The sequence below is a fragment of the Paroedura picta genome, chromosome 1 (assembly GCF_049243985.1).
Source record: "Paroedura picta isolate Pp20150507F chromosome 1, Ppicta_v3.0, whole genome shotgun sequence".
NCBI lineage: Eukaryota > Metazoa > Chordata > Lepidosauria > Squamata > Gekkonidae > Paroedura > Paroedura picta.
In genome coordinates this window covers 23,646,209-23,666,121 of record NC_135369.1, presented here as the reverse complement: position 1 = coordinate 23,666,121, position 19,913 = coordinate 23,646,209, and the positions used below count along the sequence as shown (strand labels likewise).

General features: G+C 52.0%; 1 protein-coding gene across 28 annotated transcripts in view; it reads left to right on the top strand.

The window, feature by feature from the left end:
- The window catches only part of NRXN2 (neurexin 2), a 444,528-nt gene that overhangs the window by 253,636 nt on the left and 170,979 nt on the right, over nucleotides 1-19,913 (top strand). The gene's annotated exons all lie outside the window — the stretch shown is intronic.

Below are 19,913 nucleotides of genomic sequence, written 5' to 3'. Positions count from 1 at the left end.
TTCTAATCTGGCAAGCCGGGTTTGATTCCCCGCTCCTCTCCATGCAGCCAGCTGGGTGACCTAGGACTAAGGTCACCAGTTTGTCCCACTTTTGGAGGGACATCTGGGGGTACCTGGCAAATTGTACTTATGTTGAAATAAAATATATATATATTACAATACTATTTTTTGCGTTTTATGAGTTCTATGAAACTTTTTGTTGCTCCATATAGAACAAATTTTAAATCAAGAACCCCCCCCCCCCCCCCCGGTCAATGGTGTCCTGCTTTACCAATGTTAAAATCTGGTCACCTTACCTTGGACTGGCCGCAGCACTGATAAAGCTGTTCTGACCAAGCAGTAATCTCAGGGCTCTCTCAGCCTCACCTCCCTCACAAGGTGTCTGTTGTGGGGAGAGGAAAGGGAAAACGAATATAAGCCACTTTGAGACTCCTTTGGGTAGAGAAAAGCAGCATATGAGAACCAACTCTTCTTCTGTTCAGAACTCTCTTCCCAAACTCTCTTCCCAAACTGCCCCCGATCTCTCACTTCCCATCCAGCCTCCCCTAAAGCTCAGTCTCAAGGAGTTTGTCCAAATGAGATAATGGCCCTCAATACAGAGATGCACAGTTTAGTCCGCAGTCCTGAATCTGACTTCCTCTCCTCACCGCACCATTCTGCCCTTTCTTAAAAACGGCCCTCTCTGAAGTGACGGAGAGGAAGCTGTGTAAAGGGGCTGTGTGTGAGTGTAAGTGTGAGTGTGTGTGTGTGGTGACGGATGTGTTCTTGGAGTGGGACTGGGCTGCTGCGGGAGGACATGATGGGGGGTGGGACACCTTTGCAGTCCCATTAGTCAGGCCTGCTAATGGTCTCCTGATTAGAGAGGCCGCAAAATGTTTCTGGCCCTCCGTGAAGAAAGGGCGCCCGGGATGCAGCAGGCTGCAAGTCCAGACATGCCTCCTTTGCACCTTGAAGCCATTAGCTGAGGGAGCGGGCAGCCGGGGCAATGAAGTGGGTGGCTGTGGCATGTGGGAAGGGGGGCCAGGCTCACAGCCCCCACGGCGTGCCAGTCTCCCCTCCTCCAAATCGACCCGGCTTCCGAGCTGTGCGTGCCTGAGCAGGACGATTCGTCCCCTTTCCACAGACACACGCATTTGCATTTCCTGCTTGTCTCTCCAAATTCTGTTGAGCAGCTAACCTCCCGTAAGGCTGCCAGCTCCAGGTTGGAAAATTCCTCGGGATTTGGGGGGGGGGGGTGGAGTCTTGAGTCGGCAGGATTTGGGGTGGGGAGGGGTTACAGCAGGTTAAAGCGTCAAGGAGCCCACTCTCTGAAGCAGCCATTTTCTTCAAGGAACTGATCTCTGTCATGTGGAGAGGAGTTGGAATTCTGGGAGATCTCCAGGCCCTACCTGGAGGTTGGCAAGCCTACAGCCTTGCCTGCCAAAGTAGGAGAGAATGTGGCTGAGGGAGGAAGGAAGGAAGGAAGGAAGGAAGGAAGGAAGGAAGGAAGGAAGGAAGGAAGGAAGGAAGGAAGGAAGGAAGGAAGGAAGGAAGGAAGGAAAGATGGTTTTTATACCCTACTCACTACCCAGAGCAGCTTACAATCGTCTTCCCTTCCACTCCCCTCAACAGACACCCTGTGAGGTGGGTGAGGTTGAGAGAGCTCTAACAGAACTGTGGATAGCCCTAGTCACCCAGCTGGCTGCGTGTGGAAGAGGGGTGGGGAATCTAACCCAGTTCTCCAGATCAGAGACTACTGGTCTTAACCACCATACCAAGCTGAGATGTGAGGGCCATCAGTGACTCGACGGATTAGAGCAGGGGTAGTCAAACTGTGGCCCTCCAGATGTCCATGGACTACAATTTGCGTTTGCTGGCAGGGGCTCCTGGGAATTGTAGTCCATGGACATCTGGAGGGCCGCAGTTTGACTATCCTTGGATTAGAGGCTGCCGCTCTTAACCACACCAAGCTGGCAGGGGAAGAGCCTGGATTTGCGGGGGGCAGAACCTCTCTCTCTTGGGCATGTGCTGTCTTTTTTCCAGGGTGGTTATTTATGCATTTTGACACCAAGTACCATAGTGCTTTGAAGCATCCCTTGCAAGCCCCATTCTTTTCCAGCAGTGGGCATCCCTGCTGTGTTGTTATGGATGGACAGGTTGGGAAGGCATGCCTGGCGTATGGTGGCCGCCCTCACCGCTGGATTTGAGGTTGAACCAATTGCAGAATTGTCATAGAGTTGGAAGGGACCTCCTGGGTCATCTAGTCCAACCCCCTGCACTATGCAGGACACTCACAACCCTATCGCTCATCCACTGTAACCTGCCACCCCCTTGAGCCTTCACAGAATCAGCCTCTCCATCAGATGGCTATCCAGCCTCTGTTTAAAAGTTCCAAAGATGGAGAACCCACCACCCCTCGAGGAAGCCTCTTCCACTGAGGAACCGCTCTAACTGTCAGGAACTTCTTCCGGATGTTTACATGGAATTTCTTTTGCATTAATTCATAGAATCATAGAGTTGGAAGGGGCCATACAGGCCATCTAGTCCAACCCCCTGCACAACGAAGGATCAGCCCAAAGCATCCTAAAGCATCCAAGAAAAGTGTGTATCCAACCTTTGCTTGAAGACTGCCAGTGAGGGGGAGCTCACCACCTCCTTAGGCAGCCTATTCCATCCCATTGGTTCTGGTCCGTCCCTCCGGGGCAAGAGAGAACAACTGTGCTCCATCCTCTATATGGCAGCCTTTTAAATACTCTTGTTTATTTGGCTTCTGTGTCCAAATAAAAAATCCAGCTGTTCCCAGCCCTGTGCACTCACATACCCACCCGCACAGCTGGATGCTGGGCATTACTTCCAGAACAAGCCTTTCACACATCCGTTCTTCCTAAAGAGCCAGACCAACTGGAAAGCTCCTTGAACCAGGAGCCCTGAAGCAGCCCTATACTGAATCAGATGGTCAGGTCCCTCGTCTGCTCAGACTGGCTGAGGCTCTCCAAGGTGTCAGGCCAAAGCCTTTCACCTCACCTCTCCCTGATCCGTTCAGCTGGCATGGCCGAGGACTGAGCTCGGGGCCTTCTGCAGGCCAAGCAGATGCTCTGCCCCGCAGCTCTCCTAAAACCCAGGGGTTCCACTGGGGCCAGGCCTGCCTTTACTCAAGGGAGAAGGTAGTTCCTGTGCATTATTCCCTGTGTGCAACACATGAAATGGTTGGGCTACTTTCTCAAAAGAGAAAACATCTCCAAGCAGAGGGCAGGAGGCAGGCACATCCAATCTGGAGCAGTGTAAGCCCATTAAAAGCAATGGGGTTACTCCTCACATGGCTTGATTTGGGTGGGCAGCCGTGTTGGTCTAAAGCAGCAGAACAAAGTTTTAAGTCCAGGGGAAGAATGAAGGCCAACAAAGCTTAATTCTGGGCATAAGCTTTTGTGTGCACGCATGCTTCTTCAGAAGCACTGTGCCTGCACACAGAAGAAGCTCATATCCTGGATAAAACTTGGTTGGTCTTAATGGTGCCCCTGGATGCAACATTTGTTCCAGTGATGTTGACACTATTAATCCCTTGAACTCTTTCAGCCAAAGCACATCCTGACAGCTAGAGTGTTTTCTCAGTGGAACAGGCTTCCTTGGGAGGTGGTGGGTTCTCCATCTTTGGAGATTTTTAAACAGAGGCTGGATAGCCATCTGACAGAGAGGCTGATTCTGTGAAGGTTCAAGGGGGTGGCAGGTTACAGTGGAGGAGCGATAGGGTTGTGAGTGTCCTGCATTGTGTGTGTTTGGGGGGGGGGGTTGGACTAGATGACACAGGAGGTCCCTACCAACTCTGTGATTCTATGAATCTACATTGAGTGTGGGCTTCAGTTATTCGGTGGTGAATGAAAGGTACTCTGCACATGCCCAGATGTGTTCTTTCTTTCTTTCTTTCTTTCTTTCTTTCTTTCTTTCTTTCTTTCTTTCTTTCTTTCTTTCTTTCTTTCTTTCTTTCTTTCTTTCTTTCTTTCTTTCTTTCTATATTATATTATATTATATTATATTATATTATATTATATTATATTATATTATATTATATTATATTATATTATATTATATTATATTATATTATATTATATTATATTATATTATATTATATTATATTATATTATATTATATTATATTATATTATATTATATTATATTATATTATATTATATTATATTATATTATATTATATTATAATAATTACACCCCTCTATCCAAAAAAGCCTCAGGGTAGCTTACAACATAAAAACGTTTACAACAAAACCTTAAAATCCGCATTTTATCTTGATCCTGTTTGCAGGCAAGCCCTGCTGCTAAGGGCTCACAAGGCTGCATTTGGGCCTTATTTGGAGGAGAGGATGGATCCCCTCTCCTCCCCAGTCTCGGTGTTCCCAGGACAGAGGTGTGGTTTGTAAAATGGGAAGTGCTTCAGATGGGAAGACTGAGCCTGCTTTTTCAGTGGTGTGGGGTCAGGAATACGTGTCTCTTGGGAGGGGTGGGGTGACACTGTGGGTGGGAAGCCGACAGCACAGGGTAGTTGAATTGCAACCCCCGGCGCTAAAATCAAAGGAGGAATGACACCGCTTTTAAAAGCTGCAAATTAAAGTGTCTTGAGGTTGTTATTAAGGCCTCTGCCCGGTCTGGCAGCCTCCAGCAGTAAGTGGGAAGAAAGGGGGCGGGGGGGAGAGCTGGAAACAGACAAAGAAGCAGCAGCAAAGCAGAGAGAACCTGGGGGGCGTGGATTGCATTGTGGGCAATATTTAAAAAATCTGACATAAAATTAAAATTGTATTGGCATAATGAAATTGTGTACTGGTGCTGGGAGATGGAAAATAAAGTGAAATAGTAAAGATGTCATACTTAATTCGGCTCATTCTCCCCCTATGTGTTGTATGGTGGGCGGTGACTTTGGCACAGAGAAAAGGAAGCTCAGTTTGCGCTGACACCGTGCCATTTGCCCTGGTTGCACGGCGTGTGCCCAACCCCCCAGAGATCTCAAATGTCACCTTCTGAAGCTTGGCACACCAGGCTGCCCCCATTTGTCTGTGGGAATGTACATGCAGAGATCCAGCAGCTCTGGGGGCCCTTTCGAAAGGAGGAGACCTTGGGTGTGACATGCTGCTGAGTTACTTCCAGCTTATGGCAACCCTGTGAATTCATGACCTCCAAACGTCCTCTACAAACCTAGGGCCAAGGCTCCCTCGATTGAGTCCATCCATCTCATGTTAGCTCTTCCTCTTTTCCTGCTGCCTTCTTTTCCTAGCATTATTGTCTTTGCCAGTGATGTGACCCTTAAAGGATGATAGTTTAGCCATGTTCGCTTCTATTGAGAGTTGAGGCCTGACTAGATCCAGAGCTTATTTGACTTTTTGCCAGTCCGTGATATCTGTAAAATTCTCCTCCAGCAACCCATTTCAGATGAGAAACCGAGAGACTCACCTGTTGTTCTGCCCTGCTGATCCAGTTCCGCCTCTCTCCTCGGGACGGAGGAGCAGACTAGCTGTGTGACTTCCCAGGGAAGTTTCTGGTGGGCTGCTGGCCTGGGCAGCCTCCCACGGCCAAGAGCAGGCAGAGCCAAAAACAGCTCCCGAAACACTGCAGGAATCGCTTGGCTGAGGCCCTTCGGCACCCACAAGCGCTGGTGGTGTCAGCATACCAGCTGCATTCTCCCACGCCACCCTCGGAGGCCATGGGCAAGCGGAGGCCCAGGCCTGTGGCACTGCTGATTATGTCTGGGGCGAGGGGCCCCCACAGTGCTGACTCACCCCCTGGAAGAGGCTGTGCAGGTTGGCTTGTTCGTGGGCCATTTCCAGTCTGCCCCTGTTCGGGGGCATGCAAGAGAAGCATGTCACGAATGCACCCACTTGGGTGTTTTTTCTGGGCTTCTTAGAGCAGGGGTAGTCAACCTGTGGTCCTCCAGATGTTCATGGACTACAATTCCCACGAGCCAGCATTTGCTGGCAGGGGCTCATGGGAATTGTAGTCCATGAACATCTGGAGGACCACAGGTTGACTACCCCTGTCTTAGAGCATGAACAGGAAGACCTGCAGGAAACATGTTGAGCAGAGCCTTGCTGGATCTAGGGATTAAGGTTAAAGAAATCCAAAATTAAGGGCCTAGTAGTTCTGTATCTCAATATAAAGCAAGCATGTTATTGAATATAGGGAAATACATATGGTGGTAATGTTTAATTTGTAGACTGCCCCTCCCCATTTGGGCTCCCCATATGGGGGTCCACAGCAATAAAAACTTTCGGTTGAACAATTCAGTTGAATCCCAACCCCAGGAAAATTAATTTCAGGTCTCATTAAAATAAAACTTCACAGAACAACAGAAGGTTGGGTTTGTTTGTTTGTTTACAACTTTCTGGGAGGTCACCAAGATAAGACCAGACAAGCTATGTTAGTGGTTGCCTTTGGTCAGTAACCCAGTTCAGAGATATTAGTAAAAGGGGCGACATATTTATGCAATCTGAAGTGAAACCAGAGTATAGAGATGTTAGTGACTATAGCCAGATAGACCCTGGGACAGCTGTCACAACTTTCCCCCACTCCCTTAGGCCAGATGTTGCTGTTACACTTCTGGAGATCTTCACACATTCTTTGCGTATAGCCTTCAGGAATGTCAGATGGTCCAAGACTGCTGTTCTGCATCTACTGATGTAGGCCCAAGGACCTAAGGAGATTCTGACCATATATGTATTTTGGCCAAAGGACCTTCTTCAGTGGTCAAGCACATCTTAGGCAGATTGCAAGTAGATGGGCAGAAGGGATTGTGTCTGATCTTGGCTCTTGTGGCCCTTTCTTGCATGCCCAGGGAAATGTCGATCGCCACTTTGGGGTCGGGAGGCAAATTTCCTCCAGTCCAGATTGGGCAGGGTTCTGGGGTTTTGGGGAGGGAGGCATCATCTGGGCATAAAATTGGGGTCACTGTGGGTGAGCATGTAATTATGAGTTTCCTGCATTGTGCATGGGGTTGGAATAGATGCCCTTCGAACTCTAGAATCTAGTTACACAATGGCTTCAGACATTGTGTTATTAATACAATAGTTTCTAAAAATTGGACCAGGCTGAAATTGTTATAGTCAATACCTGTGACACAAGGCAGATATATAATTTCAGAGGTCTCATATAGATCAGTGGTCCCCAACCTTTCTGAGGTTGGGGACCGGCAGGGCATTGGGCCACGCCCACGCATCGGGCCGCGTCTGCAGGCCGCGCCCCTGCATCGGGCCGCGCCCGCGAGCCGCGCCCACACATCGGGCCGCACCCGCGGGCCGTGCCCCCGCATCGGGCCGCGCCCACGAGCCGCACCCAAACGGGCGCGGCCCCGATTCCTTCTCCCTGCCCTCCCGCAGTAAGAAGCTTCCCGGGCCGCAAGCTTGTGGCCTGGGAAGTTTTTTACTGCGGGGGGGTTGGGGAGAGGGAGCCGCGGCCCGGCGCCTTGGCCTTCGCGGCCCGACACCGGGCCGCGGCCCGCAGGTTGGGGACCACTGATATAGATTAACTTCTGTCCTGGTTAAGGACACTTGTCTGGAACGGTATTCCAATAGTGCAGGGGTAGTCAACCTGTGGTCCTCCAGATGTCCATGGACTACAGTTCCCATGAGCCCCTGCCAGCGTTTGCTGGCAGGAGCTCATGGGAATTGTAGTCCATGGACATCTGGAGGACCACAGGTTGACTACCCCTGCAATAGTGTACTCTTCTATCCTAGTCCAAGGAAATATAGTGCAGATGCTGCCCAGAGCCAAAGTTCTGTAGCATCTTGGGTTGCCAGCCTCTCGGTGGGACCTGGGGATCCCTCAGAATTACAGCTCATCTACAGACTATGAAGAAAATGGATGCTTTGGATGACGGACTCTATGGCCTTGTACCCCACTGAGGTCCCTGTCCTCCCCAGGCCCCACCCTCAACTATCCAGGAATTTCTGAACCAGGATGTGGCAACCGTAGCTGTATCTTCTTCAAAGCCCATCTAACCCAGCATGCTGTCACCATGGCAGAGAGCAAGCAGACGTTCCATGAGGGAGGGGGTCCTCTGCTGTGGTGTATCCCCAAGGTCTGCCAGTAGGAAAGAGACCGCCTGGGAACTTGGAGGTTCCATTTGGCTGCGATGGCTGGTAGTGGTCGGGAGGTGCAGTTGTTTGGTCCTTTGGGATACGGATGTATGAATTGCTCTGCTGACCCAATCACCCTGGGCTATTCCTGAGCAGGATGGATATAGCAATGGGCCATTCGCTGCGAGGTGCCCCCAGCATCTGCCAGATGGAGGTAGACCTTCTCTGAACAGGGATGCTCCATTGAAATGTCACAGCAGGCAGCCACTTGATGGAAAAGTGGAGAAAAAAACCCTCCCTAACAGCCCTAAATATAAGGAGGGAGGGGCAGGAGAAATCAACTTCTTACTGAAGAGAACCCCTGAAACATTCTTCAGGCCTATGATGCTCTGCAGTTATCTTAAAATGAAAGGGCTTAACCCTCTCTACTCAGTTGGGACCACATGCAACGAGCCTCCAAGAATTTGTATGGTGCCCCCCCTTCCTATCCTCTCCAGGCCCATCATTGGCCATTGGGGGGGTTGACGTGAAAAAATATAAAACTGAATTAACTTCCATCCAATTGGCAAAACATCCCAGGACCATCGTAAAACCCCAGAGTTTCACATAACCCTGGTTGAGAAAGCGTAGCTTATAGGATCCTGGAGGGGGAGATCTGGAGAGCCAGGATTTCCAAATCTCCCTTCCCCCTTGGGTTCCTCACAGCTCTCCCCCGCCTTGTCTCCTCTGATTCCCATTATATCCCCAGTTGCATCCCTTTGCTGTTCAGGGGCAAGAGCTCCTGCTTCGTTGCCCTGGTCTGTGTCCATCTGCTCACTCTGCAGCTGTGCTGATTTGAGCAGAGATGACCACAAGCGTGACTACGGACCCAGCACTCACAACTGGGCAGGACAACAGCCTGGGTTATTTTCAGCGCCATTGACGAAAATTCCGAACACTGAATTGGTCTTTTTAAAAATGAAATATTCAAATCCTTGATGGGTATTTTTAGTTATGACCCAAGGGGGGGCCCAGTCCTCCCACCTCCGCTGGTAAGGGGGGGGGGGTGACTTTGTTTCTAGCTCCGGATTCATTACTGCTGGTGGACAGTGCTGTCGAATTGCAGCTGAGTTCTGGCGCCCCCCGCAGGGCTTTCAAGGCAAGCGATTGATAAAGGTGGTTTGCCATGGCCTGCCTCTGTGTAGCCTCTGGTGGCCTCCCATTCAAATGCTGGCCAAGGCCAGCTTGCTGGGCTTCCTAGATCTGATGAGATTGGGCTAGCCTGGGCTATCCAGTTCAGGGCGGGTTCATGGCTACCAATGAGAGCCAGCTTGGTGTAGTGGTTAAGAGTGGTAGCTTCTGCTCGGGTAGCCAGGTTTGATTCCCCGCTCCATTCGCATGCCACCAGCTGGGTGACCTTGGGCTAGGCACAGTCCTGTTAGAGATGTTCTCTCAGCCCCATCTACCTCACAGGGTGTCTGTTGCGGGGAGAGGAAGGGAAGCGGATTGTAAGCCGCTTTGAGACTAAAGAGGCCTGCTGGGTGAAGAGGGCTGCTGGGTGACCATGGACCTCTCACAGTTCTTTCAGAGCTCTCTCAGCCCCACCTAAGTCACAGGGTATCTCATAGGGAGAGGAAGGGCAAGTGATTGCATGCCGTTTTGACTCTTTCGGGCAGTGAAAAGTGGGGTATAAAAACAAATTCTTCAATGTAGCCTTAAAAAAAATAAATGCTTATTATGCTCTGTCAGAACTGCCTTCCAAGATAGGCCGCTGTTCCCATTTCATAGATGAGGAACTGAAGCTGGAGGCAACCCAAGGCAGAGATGGCACTTGATCTAAGAACTGTTCTCATTTCACTGGGGGGGGGGGGATGGCTATTGTATGCCTCTGCCACAATGGCAGTGGCTATATATACATACACACACGTATATATGTATATACGTATATACACACAGAGAGAGACACACGCACACACAAATATGCATTTTCCCTGCTCTTGCATCAATGACAGACATGCCTCAGATGGGCGCAGGCGGAGGTTATGGCAACATCTGGCAGGAAGCAGCTGTTACCCGCTGAATTGTTTGGACTGCTTGGCTTTCTATGCTGGCTGCATGCACAGAGAGACGAGGAGGGGGGTCACAGCTTGTGTGGGGAGAGGACCCGCTTGCCTGCCCCCCAGGCGCTCATGCCACTGGTTCAGGGACTGGCAGATCTAAGGCCTCCTGCCCCCCACTGTCCCTCCTGCCCTGAGGACAGGCCAAGGGCATGTTTCTACAGTACCTCTCCCCCCGTTTCCTGGTCAAGGCCCCCCCCTCCCCTGGGACCCTTCTGGTGACACAGCCAGGAAGGCTGATGCACCCGTCACTGCCTGGCGCTCCACGCAGCCTGTGGGCGAGGTGTCGCTCTCACCCTCCGTCTCCACGGCGTGGGAGCGTGGCTGACAGAGTGAGTCTCCCTGCGGAGGAGCTGGTGTGAATGCCGCTTAGCGGGTCCTTGCTGACAAATTGCGGGTGCCACCTCTGGAGAAATTGGTGGTGCATGCTCCCCCCTAGGGAGTGGGTAGCGGGTGGTGTCTGGGCACAGTTTCCCAACTTTGGTGCACTAGGCCCTTAAGATTGGGGAGAAGGCCCAAGGAACATCCCCCCCTCCACCTTCCTGCTGCACCCCCATCAGCGCATTCCAGAAGTCGGAGCTAAGGAGGTATGCAAATACGCTGGTCCTCATTGGGCGCTCATGTTCCAGCCTGCCCGGTCAAAGATTCAGAGGATGCTCTTGCACTGTGCAGTGAACCCTCCCCCCAGCCCCACCCCAAATGCCCAACCCTGCACAGGCTTGTCAACCCAGGCCCCGTTGGCTCAACATCTGGTTGCCCTGGAGACAGATGCCCGTAGCGTATTGGCAGCCAAACAGTCCCTACGCCAATCTTGGCACGGTCCCGTGATGAGCCGGAGGCTCGGCAGGCACAGTTGGGTGCCCCGCTTGGGTGCTCTCCCCCACACACACACACACACACACTTCTCCGCCACTGGGCTGCCAGTCCTTGTCAAGGTTCCCTCTCTCTATTATCTCCCCGCACCAGACCAGAGAAGTGTCAAGGGTGGGGAGGGGGGGGGAGATTAGGAACCTATTAGGGGATATTAGAATTTCATTTAGCACTGGGGTTTCTCAGCTGATATGGGCATCGGGGGGGAGGGGGGTGCTGGCTGGAGGGTTCCTCATTCGGTTTTGTATTCTAATGAAATGTCGCTTCACGTCCTCGCTGTTCTCTCCTCTCCCCCCTCCCCATCCTGCATGTAAACGGAGGGGATGGAGCTGCGTCGACAGGAAGCTTTCACGAACCTAATAAACTGGAAAGATTTGTCTGAGTGGCTAAGGACCCAGAGGCAGGAAGAGACGGCTGTGCCACTGCCGGGGTAGGTACCCGTCCCGGGCACCCTTCCTCCTCCGGCGGCATGAGAACTCACTTCCCTCTCCTGAGCAGGGCAGAGAGTGAGTTGGTCTGGGGTTGGAAAGATGAGCCTGCCAACATGCAGAGCTAGGTGGGTGGGAGCTGCCCGGGGGGTGGGGGGGGGAGGAAAGGAGCTCTGTGCATTCTCAGAGGCATGCTCTGTACCTGAGTCTTGCTCTCTGACCTCCAGCACTTGACCTTCCTTGGGCTAATCCCAGCCACTGAAGCAGGGCCTCTGGGGTCCGTCTTTCGCCTCCCCCTTTAAACGTGCCCTGCTGTCCCTTGGTGCTCTGCTCAGGAAGGACCCGACGTCCCTTCTCCGACCCACCCTTGATCTTCTCTGTGAATTCAGCCACACCTTTTGTTCTCTTTGAGCTCCTTGCTGCTTGGGCCAGAACTTTGGAAGCCAGAGCTGAGCCTTCTCTTTGAGGCTTCCAAGGCTTCCTTTCCCACCGTACTTCCAGCCTGTGAAGCAGCCAGGTTTCTTGCAAAATGAAACTGCTTCAGAGCTTAGAGGGGCAATGAACACAAGGGGTGTAGGGAGGAGCCTTCCTTTGCCAGTTCACCTGGGCCACTTCACCTGGGCCTCTCCTGCCTCCAGGGGGCATGACCAGCTGCACACCCACATGTTCTTCCCTTTCTGCTGACATGCTAACAGCAGCGTTGCTCCTGTGTGTGCAGAACTCAGAGAGAGAGGTGCTGGGGCTCAGTTCTCCTGAGTTGGCTTTCTTCTCCCATCCTGCCTTTTCCCAGAGCAGGATAGCCATACCAGTGGCTAGAAGCTGTGAGAAATAGAGGGAACCTCCACATTCAGAGGCAGTCAACCTCTGAATTCCAGTCGCAGGAGGCAACATCAGGGGAACGCTTCAGTCTGTATGCCCTGTTGTTGCCCCCCCCCCAAAGAAAGTGGTTGGTCATTCTGCGAGACAGGAAACTGGACTAGACGGACCACTGGTCTAATCCAGCAGGGCTCTTACGAAAAGAAGAGTGAAGAACTGGTTTTTGTACCCTGCTTTTGACTACTAAAAGGAGTCTCAAAGCAATTTAACCATTGCCTTCCCTTCCTCTCCCCACAGCAGACACTCTGTGTGTTGAAAGGCTCTGAGAAAACTGTACCTAGCCCAAGGTCATGCAGCTGGCTGCATGTGGAGGAGGGGTGGGGAATGAAACCCAGTTCTCCAGATCAGAGACCACCTCTCTTAACCACCACACCAAGCTGGGAAGGGCTGCTGCTTTGCATGCAGAAGGCCCCGGGCTCAGCCCCCGGAAGCATCTCTGGATAGAGGGATCTGGGCGTCAGTGATGAGCAGGAACTCTGCCTGAGGCCCTGGGGAGCAGCTGCCAGTCAGAGTGGGCAATACTGACCTCCTTAAGCCAAGAGTCCGACTCAGTATGAGGCAGCTTCACCTGTCTGCCATGAGGGACTGGGAGCCGGGCACCTGGGTGGCTGTCCCAGCTCTCTAAACCAGGGGTAGTCAACCGGTGGCCCTCCAGATGTTCATGGACTACAATTCCCATGAGCCCCTGCCAGCAAATCGCTGTTGCAGGGGTAGTCAACTGGTGGCCCTCCAGATATTCATGGACTACAATTCCCATGAGCCCCTGCCAGCAAATCGCTGTTGCAGGGGTAGTCAACCGGTGGCCCTCCAGATGTTCATGGATACAATTCCCATGAGCCCCTGCCAGCAAATCGCTGTTGCAGGGGTAGTCAACTGGTGGCCCTCCAGATGTTCATGGACTACAATTCCCATGAGCCCCTGCCAGCAAATGCTGGCAGGGGCTCATGGGAATTGTAGTCCATGAACATCTGGAGGGCCACAGGTTGACTACCCCTGCAACAGCGATTCCGAAGGGAGGCTGCTGAACGCTCCAGGCTGCAATCTGGCATTGTTAGCTGTTCAATCAGCGACTCCAAGCGAGGCCTTTTATCTCCGCTTTGATGTGCAGGTAGTACTAGGTGATATTGCTTAGCCTTTGTGCATCACCTGCTGATTTGTACGCATCCAGTTGTAATTAAAGCCTCCAGAGCAGGCCAGAATGGCCTCCCTGGTCACTTGGTAACCCCACTGGGACTCTGCCGGACCTTTCCCTGCTCTCTCCTCTTCATCTTCCGCTCTGCTCCCTGCAGTGGGCAAGGCAGTGGAGGCCTTGGGAATGGGGTCTAACGTGAGCCCTTCTGGTGGCTTGACCATTCCTCCCAAGGCCGGCTGCCGGCTTCCTTCCCCTCCCCTCCCCTCCCTTCCCACAGCCACTGAACAATTTTGGGATAAAATCTGTATGGGCAGCAGGGAGTCTCTGCAGATGCGGCCCCCGATCCAGAAATAAAGGACACAGTTGACCCTCCCCTTTTTTTTGTCTCCGGGTGAATCCAGATGGGTAGCCATATTAGTATGTAGCCGTAGCAAAACTGGAGTCCAGTGGCCCCTTAATGTAGTGGTTTTCAACTTTCCTAATGCCGCAACCCTTTAATACAGTTCCTCATGTTGTGGGGACCCCCAACCATAAAATGATACAAGTGCTCTTTCGCAGAAATTAAACTGAAACTGAGCAGAGGCCTGAAGATCCATTGTTCATGATTGTATATACATTGTTTTTTTCCGGGGTTTCTCAGTACAGTTCTGCCTCTTTTCCCACCATGCCGATCTCGCTCTTTTTCCGCTGCTCCAGAAAGACGAACGCTCTATCTTGATCTACCCTGCAAAGCTGTTGTGTAGATGCCCCCCCAGCCAAGCTGCTTGCCTTGCTGCGACCCCTGTGAAAAGGTTGTTCAACCCCCAAAGGGGTCCCGACCTTCAGGTTGAGAATCACTGCTTTAAAGGTTACGAGCATTTATTCCATCTTGTGCATGCACCTCTCTTACAGGATCGTAAGAGCACACACACCTGTACTGAACAAAAAGCCATACAAGTTTTTGTTTAAATCGGCAGTGGGGGTGCATGGTTGTTCCCTCACGGTCTGGAGGTGTGGAATCAGGCTTTGTATGTGCTTAGCCATGGCGCGTTGCTGCCAGACTTCATGGGAAGGCTGGCTTTTCTATTTGCAAAGCTAGTTTCTCAGTTTTCAAAGCACCTTCACAAAGAGTCATCATGCCTTGCTGACCACAACTACCTCACCCACTGCTCTTTGTGTCGCCATTGTATACAGCGGCGTCCAAAGGCCAGGGACATGCTTGTGAAAGATACCAAGTGAGTATCCAGGATGCCCAATTGGGAGGTTTGTGTTCCTAAAGCACTGGGCACCCACACACGCACCCATACATACACAAGACAGAAAACAGAAAGAGAGCTGGCAGGGAACCCAAGGGTTATCTAATCGAACCCACCACAGGAAATGCAGGAAATTCACAGCTGTTTATTTCGGCCCGTCAACTCCCCCAGTGTCCCCTGCCCTATTCCCAGCACAGTGTGGCAGGAGAAGAGATTGAACCCCCCAAGGAGACTAAACCATAGCCAAGTACCTCAAATGCCGTTCATCTGGAGTGAAATGATTCCAAGGATCCTTTGCCATTCATCTGGAGTGAAATGAGTTGCTCCCCACTTTATCCTCATAGCAACCCTGTGAGGTAGGCTAGATTTCCTGGCACAGCTTTGTGGTGAGTGGGGATTAGACCCTGGATCTCCCGGGTCTTACTCGAACCACTGGGCCACACGGGTTCCCACCTAAACCACTGTCAGGACACCTAAACTTTCCCACTGGAGGAAAAATACGGCTCCCCCAGGATGGGGGAGGCTTCGTGTCTGCCTTGTCCCATTTGAACCAGGTCCAGAATCCTTCATGACTTTAAAAATAAACAAACAGACCCTGGGTACTCCCCCCATGCCACTTCCCACACCCATATGGCTGAGTCAAGCAGAAAGTGTGCAGTAAGAGGCTGCCTTTTAGCTAATCCTCCGCAGGGCTTTCAGGGGTCACACTCTGGCATCCTGCTTTAATTCCTCTGCAGTGACTGCTGCCCCTGGGCACGGCCTCCTAGCTACCTGCCGCTGCTCTACACGTGAGCAAGAAAGGCTTAATAAAGGGGTCTTTAGTCTGTGGCAAAAGGAACACAAGCCCATAACAACCCCTTGCCTGCTTGCCAACAATGCAAGCAACCCCAGCCTGGTTCAGAAGGGTTCTTTTGACGGGGGCAGCAAGCAGAGTGGGGCGAAACCTGAGCCAGAATTAGCCCCCTCCTCTCTGCCCGCCTGAGCTTTGGCTGCTGCCGGGAGGTGCCTTTCTTCTTTTAGCTGGTTTCCACTTTAGCTACTTCCTCGCCCCCACACAGACACCCACCCAGTCTGTCATTCCATCCGTCTCCCACCCGCTTGTATTTATAGCTCGCAAACAGGTTGCCATCCAGGCCTTGGTTCTGCATCTTCCAAACATTGCATGAGGGATTGCGGGCGGGGGGAGGGGGGGGGATAGGGAGCGTTCATGCCTTCCCCCTTCCTATTCCTGACTCACCCCAGAACGGGCAAAGCTCTGCTTCAGAGCTGCTTTCCCACAAGAAATGGGAGAGGCGCATGAGGCCAAAACTCCGTTTACACAACTGGATCTGAAAACCATACTCCCCCGTGGAGTGCTTCGCTCTGTGAATCCCAGTCGCTTGGTAGTCCCTGGCCTCAAGGAAGTACGTTTGGCCTCAACCGGGGCCCGCATGTTCTCTGTCTTGGCCCCCTACTTGGTGGAATGAGCTCCCAGAGGAGAGCTGGGCCCTAACGGAGCTGGCACAGTTCTGCAGGGCCTGCAGGATGGAGCTCTCGTGCCAAAGTTTTGGTTGAGGCCAGTGATCCTATAAGGTCTAATGGGCACCGCTTTCAAAAAGAAGAAGAAGAAGAGTTGGTTCTTATATGCCGCTTTTCCCTACCCGAAGGAGGCTCAAAGCGGCTTACAGTTGCCTTCCCATTCCTCTCCCCACAACAGACACCCTGTGGGGTGGGTGAGGCTGAGAGAGCCTGATATTCCTGCTCGGTCAGAACAATTTTATCCGTGCCATGGCAGGCCCAAGGTCACCCAGCTGGTTGCATGTGGGGGAGCGCAGAATCGAACCCGGCATGCCAGATTAGAAGTCCGCACTCCTAACCACTACACCAAACCACTACACCAAACTACACCAAAAACACCCCTCACAACAATCTCTTAATCTGGAAATAAACTATTGAAAGGGAGGGCACTAGAAATAATAGCTGTAATCAGTGTTACTGCTATAGATGGGTTTAAATGGTTTTAATATGTTATCATTTTACCTTATTTTACCTGTTTAACTTTGAGGTTGTACGTTGCCCTGAGCAGGCTTGCCAGGAGGGCAATAGAAGAAGAAGAAGAGTTGGTTCTTATATGCCACTTTTCTCTTCCCGAAGGAGTCTCAAAGCGACTTAACAATCCCCTTCCCTTTCCTCTCCCTACAAGAGATACCCTGTGAGGGAGGTGAGGCTGAGAGAGCCCTGATATTACTGTTTGGTCAGAACAGCACTGTGGCGAGCCCAAGGTCACCCAGCTGGTTGCATGTGGGGGAGTGGGGAATCAAACCCAGCATGTCAGATTAGAAGTCCGCACTCCTAACCACTACACTACACCAAACTGGTAGGTAGGTAAGTAGGTAGGTAAATAGGTAGGTAGGTAGGTAGGTAGGCAGGTAGGTAGGGAAAGGAAGGGAGGGAGGGAGGGAGGAAGGACGGAAGGACGGAAGGACGGAAGGAAGGAAGGAAGGAAGGAAGGAAGGAAGGAAGGAAGGAAGGAAGGAAGGAAGGAAGGAAGGAAGGAAGGAAGGAAGGAAGGAAGAGAACTGGGACCAGATGGAGCAGGAGACTTTGCATCTGCTCAGAGGTGCACTCACTGTTGGGAGTATCCTGGTTAGGCAGAAGGGCAGAGAAACAACATTTTACTGCATTATCCATACCCTTTCCTCCTTGACTGAGACCCCTCTCTCTTTGGCTCCCCCCCCCCCCGCGCCTCCATGTGTGGCAATGACATCATGTTGCATGAGCTCACTGAGGGAGATTTACAACCCTAGGGAACGTGAGCTCAGAGCCTTATCCCATTATGGAGCCAGGATTGTGGACAGTCCCCACCACAGGAACGGGAGCCATGGGCACCTGCCTCCTAAGCCTGTCGCACCTCTCGCCTCCTCCACTGGGATTCTGCTGAAGGGTCAATAGTCTCAGGGCACTAGAATTGCCCCAGTGAAGGGAGAAGCGTGCATCCAAATGGGGCCTTCGGAGATGGGTGTGTGTGTGTGGGGGGGGAATCCCAGCAGAAATGGACCCTGCTAAATCCCTCTGTCTCCTTTAAACATCCAGAATACAAGTCCTCAAGGACAATGGTGTTCACGAGCCCTTAGAGCAGGGGTAGTCAAACTGCGGCCCTCCAGATGTCCATGGACTACAATTCCCATGAGCCCCTGCCAGCTGAATGCTGGCAGGGGCTCATGGGAATTGTAGTCCATGGACATCTGGAGGGCTGCAGTTTGACCACCCCTGCCTTAGAGGTCTCTTTATGGGGGTGGGGGAAGCTGTTTATTTACAGATGTTTGGACTGAGAAGAAATGAGTCAGATGCAGCAGCCGGCCAAGAGAATTGTCGCTGTGGTAATCAAGTAGCACCCCAGAAGGCCTGTCAGCTCTGGCTTCTCCTCCAATCCTCTGTCCTTTCCCAAGCGGCACTCTTGGCCAGCAGAAATCTCAGATCCCACTCAGATTCCTGCCGTCACCCCAGCCCCCTGAGAGCGACTCGGCTACTCCTGCAGCATTTTGATGTAGCCACAGAAGCGTTGAATCTGGAGGGGGCAGAGCAGACTTGTCCAGCTTGGTGTAGTGGTTAAGAGCAGTGGCTTCTAATCTGGCAAGCCAGGTTTGATTCCCTGCTCCTCCTCCACATGCAGCCAGCTGGGTGACCTTGGGCTCGCCACGGCACTGATAAAACTGTTCTGACCGAGCAGCAATATCAGGGCTCTCTCAGCCTCACCTACCTCACAGGGTGTCTGTTGTGGGGAGAGGAATGGGAAGGTGATTGTAAGCTGCTTTGAGCCTCCTTCGGGTAGAGAAAAGTGGCCTATAAGAGCCAACACACACACCACCAAGAAGCTGATGGTCCTTATTCCTCTGTGAGAATGAAGCAGAACCAGAGCCAGAATTTATTCCTTTTTTTATTTTTTATTTTATTATAGTTGTATACCGCCCTCCCTTGTGGCTGAGGGTGGTTGGCATTGGGAACTTTCATAATACAAAGTGATACGATAAACATCTTAAATATGTAATAACATATTTAACCATGAGGACAAATGTGAACGTGCATCTAACAGAACCGCTTATAATTTAATAGCCGGCATTCAGCGATCGGTAACTAGCGATTGGAATTAGCGATGAAATATCGTCAAGCCTGTTCTCGTTTCAGAAAGCATTGCTCTGAACATGTGCAAAGTCCCTTTCCTCCCCCAATGGGGAAGCTAGGCATTTGGAATAGTGGTGAAGGTTGGGTCAGGTCACTGCGGTTAAGGACAGCTTGTGCGGGCAGCGAAGGCTGAATACTCAGTACCTCTTTGATTGCCTAGGCCAGGGGGAGTCAAGCTCCAGGTGTCCATGGACTACAATTCCCACAAGCCCCTGCCAGCGTTTGCAGGCAGGGGCTAGTGGGAATTGTAGTCCATGGACACCTGGAGGACCACAGCTTGACTACCCCTGGCTAGGCCTCCAAAGGATCTCTGCCCCAAACATAACCCTGTAGAGCGGGCCTGTAGTACATGTGACCCGGCCAGCTGCCCGCCAGCCATCTAGTGGGGCTCAGCAATTCCTTGAGAACAGCCTGTTGATCTCAAGGCAGGAAGCTAACCCAGCTTCCTCCAGGTCCACTGCAGGTTGTGCCAGAAACTGCTGGTTGGGTCTCAAGCTGGGCAGGCCAGCCATGGAGTGCGCAGGAGGAAACGGGCTTGTAGAGAAGATCACCTTTTCCCTCCAGGCAGCGTTTTCAGTGGCCCAAATCCAGAATGCAATAAGGAGGCCATCTGTGAGCATGTGCAGAGTGACTTTTGCTCACCGCTTGTAGGGAAAGAGAGGCAGGAGTTGTGCGGCCAGGAAGCCAGGTGTCCAGGGCAGGCTTCAGCTCTGGCACCTCTTTCTAGCATGGGCACATCCATTTATGGCCCTGCTTCTGCGCAGGGAGGCTATTTCTGCACCGACTCTGTCTCCAACTCTACACCCTGTCTCCTGTCCCCTTCTCTTCCGGAAGAGAGTTGGCAGTAGCCCTGTGACTTCTGCAAACCATCCATGTGCTGGGCGGGAGGCCATGGGCCATGGACAGTGAAGGGGGACGGCTTGCAGCCAAGGCTGGCCGTGGGGTTGGTGCCAGAGCCAAGCTGTGGGGCAGGACTGTATCGCCAGGATGTTTTAACAGGCGCTGCTTCTAGTAGGAAGTGTGTAGGGGTGGGGGGGTCTGAGTCCAGACTCCTCCAGAGGTTGT